Source organism: Punica granatum, chromosome 5 (genome assembly GCF_007655135.1).
Source record: "Punica granatum isolate Tunisia-2019 chromosome 5, ASM765513v2, whole genome shotgun sequence".
NCBI classification, from domain to species: domain Eukaryota; kingdom Viridiplantae; phylum Streptophyta; class Magnoliopsida; order Myrtales; family Lythraceae; genus Punica; species Punica granatum.
The window spans coordinates 25,717,339-25,721,478 of NC_045131.1; positions in this window are offsets into that span (position 1 = coordinate 25,717,339).

Sequence of the window (4,140 nt, forward strand, 5' to 3'; positions counted from 1 at the left end):
TTTTAATTTGCTTGACTTCAATTAGGTTTTGATAATTCCGAATGCTAGTAGAAATATAGGTCAAGTCCTCGTGGGAACGATACTCTACTCACTATTATATTACTTGTTACGGCTTGTGCACTTGTTGGGTTGTAAAACAACCAAACAAGATTTTGGTGTCGTTGTTGGGGATTTGTTTTCTAAAATTCTACTATTTTTGATACTAAACAACTTTATTGTCAATCAAGCTTCATTTTATATTTTTGCTCATAATATATTTCTTTCTTGAATTTTTGTAGGTGAACTTATGCGATGTGCTCTGATAATAGTGACGAACCGTCGATGGAGAGCATGATGGAAAGACATATTGCCGAGGGTTATGTGGATTGGTGTAATCCACCCAACTTCTCATGGTAAGATCAACCGGGGACATGGCCGAATCCGTTTGGTTTTGAACCGCAATAATGGTTTCCGGTACAAGAAGAACCAAGTATGATGGAGGAACGCTTCATGTACTCTTTACAGTCACAAGTGGCTCTAGCAGAAGAAATTGAAGCTACGGGATGGAGAATTGAGAGACAAGGAGAGCTAATTGCCTCCATCCTTTGCAACCAATCCTAATTGCTGAATGACACCGATTTCAACTCGAAGGATAAGGTTATCAAAGAAGTCACGACGAGCATGATGCAGTGAAAACAAGTGGCGGAACGATTGGTCACGAGTGTTAGCACCGTGGAACTCAAGGACGACACCACATCGATAGAGAAAGAGCATCAAGAAGGACCCGATACCATGCCACCCGATGATGCAAGCAATCCGGAATATCCACTCGAGGATTCATTGCTTCTCGAAAGAGAATTTGAAGATGTGGATTTTCTTGGAGTCTTAAAGTGCCTAGAACCTACACCACCTTTGCCATGAGCGAAAAATTGAGATGGACTTACAATTTTCTTTCACTTTCCTAAATTGATAAAAAATTCCGTGTCTCTACTAAGAAATTAAAAATTTAATGATTGGATTGATTTACATAGATTTCGTAATGCAGGCACTCTATCAAGAATTGAAAGAGAGGGTTCGAAGACGAAAGAACAAACTAAAGTGGCAATCGAGCAAGTGGTGGTGTCATGCAATTCAAGAAGAACACCTACATCAATTCAAGGGAATCTTCTATGATTATCTTAATTTTGTTCATTTTATGCCGGTATTTATATACCGTGCTCAATTTAGAAGTCGAAATTATTTCACTTTTTTTACTTTTTCATTTTTCATTTTTATTTTGTAGGTTATAGAAGTTCATAAAAAAAAAAAAAGAGACGATGGCCGGAGCCCATGTGTCCTAGTCTTTAGTGTCTCTTGATCCAAAAAATAAAAGAAGTCAAAATCCAGGTTTCATTTCTTCATGGCTGCCTCTCTCTCTCTCTCCCTTCATCTCTCTCGTCACAAACAACGATTTTAATAAATTAAAGATCGGAATTGTTGAATCTTGGAGTAAGGCATTAGTCAAGAATGCTCTGATTGTTCTCATCTTATGCTCCAGTGGATTCTATTGTTGGCAGAGAACGAGTAAGACGACGAGGATGAAGAAGAGAGAAGAACAAGATCAACTGGGCATATATCGCGGAAGCTCTCTTGTTTCTTTTCTTTTTATTATTCATTTATCTATTGCCAGCACCCAATTTTGATCCACCGACTTCAGAGCGGCAAAATCGTCATTTTGCCACCCGTGAGGGAAGTATTTCCGATTAATTACTCGAGTATTCACGACCTTTTGAAAATAGCAAATTTTCCTAATTTTACACCAATTTTATGATTTTTTTCAAAAATAATACTATTCGGGACGTTTTCGAATTCCGCGTTCATCGACGTCAATTTTCAAAATGTGGGACAAAATTCGAGATTGAAAATAATTTTATCGCATAATATTGATTAATGAATTTTTCTGAGCGCGATGGCGATTTCGAATTATTTTTCCGACGTCCGATCAAAAAGACAGAATTTTTAATTTGTACGCGCGTTACAAAAAAAAAGAGTCAAAAACGGTCAGAAATCACTGACTTCTGACTGCTGCTTCTCCTTCGTCCTTTCTTTTTCCTGTTCTTCTTCTTCCTTTTCTCTTCTTTTCTTTTTCTTTTCTTTTCTTCTTCTTCGTTGCAGGGACGCCTCCCGACCCGTGATCGCTGCACCTGAGCCTGCCACACGCCAACGTCTTCCTCTGCACACGTCAACGGAATCGTACACGCAACTCTCTCTCTCTCTCTCTCGATTTTTCGGAACAAAACCCGCGGCTCGGGACTTGGAAGGAGGAGGGACAAAAAAGGCAAAAAAAATCCCGGAGCTGGGGGATGCTCTCGAAGAAAAAAAGAAATCCTCAGCTCGAGTCTTGAACGGAGAAACTCGAAGAAAAAAAACTCCCAGCTCACAAGCCCTCGGAAACCCGGAGCTCGAACTCGGACCGAGACCCTCAGTTTGGACGGCCATTTCTCGCCCGCGGTTTGCCTCCATAGACTCGGCCCGCAGCTCGATTTTTTTCGGGTCCTCTCGACTCCCTCAGCTTGATCTGGAACTCGCCCCCGACTCTTCTCTTCTCCTCCAGCCCACAATCGATTCTTGGAGCTCGTTTCCATGCAGCAATATCCCGGACCATCCCTCTCTTTCTCTCTATTTTCGCCATTTCTTTCCTAATCGGGATTCCGTAATTTCGGGTTGAACAGATGCGCACCGCGAGCAGCCCAGCCTGCGGCCCAGTCCGGCAGCGGCGACCCAGTCCAGCAGCAGCAGCCCGTTAGCGTTCGGCCCAGCCAAGCCGCGTCTAGTTCGCATCGGTCCACTCGGCCCAGTCCACCCCCACCGAATCTCAGCCCAGTTCGGCCCAGCAGGCCCGTTAGGCCCAGTCCGGCCCAATCCTCCCTCAGCAACCCAACTTCCCGGCGACATTTTTATTTTTTAATTTTTTTTATTTACAGAATCACCCTTCAACTTCCCGAACTAGGTAAATTCTCGACTTAATGGCATGTTTAGGGCTCCGTTTCTGAATATTAATGTTTGCTTGAATGGATATGATGAGAAATGAACGTTATTGGGTTGCGTGGGTGATCGGATTTTATCCCGAACTCGATTTTACGAACTTTCTGTTTGTCTCATTTCAGTCCTGAGGATGCATTTTATTTTTTTCAGATCTGCCCCAAATTTTAAAATTCTTTTAGTCAAATCCCAGTCATTTATACCATTTCCCGTTCAGTCCTTGAATTTTTCAGAATTTTTCAAGCATCCCAAGGAACTTTTTAAGTTGTTTCAGTTTAGTCTCGGGATTATTTTCTACCCTTTTCAGATCTGCCCCAATTTTTAAAATCCGTTTCAGTCGAGTCCGGACCATTTCAGCACGTTCCAATCAGTCCCTGAACTTTTCAGGATTTTAAACCAGTCTCGAAAACTTTCAAGTTGTTTCAGTTTGGTCCCTGGGGGTAATTTTTCACTTTTCAGATCAGCTTGAATTTTCGAATCCATCTCAAACAAGTCCTGGGACATTTCAGTAATTTTCAAACAGTCCCCAATTTTTCCAGAATTTTCAAATCAGTCCGCGAAACTTAATCAAAATTTTCAAATCAGTCCATACTCTTTTAAAATCGTTCAAATCAGTCCCTGGGCATTTTCTTAAAATACCCAACCCTTTCCTACTTAGATCCCCGACCGACAACGTATGTGCTCCGTTTAAATATTTTATTAAATGTGTACAACATGACAATGTGCGTTCATTTATATTTTCCCGCTTCCATGAATCGGTGCCGTTTTAACGATTCCGTTGATATTATGTTTGTGTGTATATTTGTATGTGTTTATCATGATCATGACGGCACCGGTTATGTAAATTCGTATGTTCGTCGTGCTTAATGTGGTAATATGCTCTTGATCCGTGTTTAAATGCTTTATTTTCGTTTTAATCGAAATTTCACATGAATCGGTTTAATCATACAAACTCGACCTAAAATTAATTTTGGAATCCCAAGGTGATCGGGAATTAGGATTCGCATCGAACGGTCCATCAATGATCGGCTCGACGGTCCGAAACCCGAATATTTAGAGCATTTGGCAAAACGTTAATTACTTTAATCAATAATTCCACTAACGGGGTAATTGGGATGTTCATGCGATTAATTAACTCAC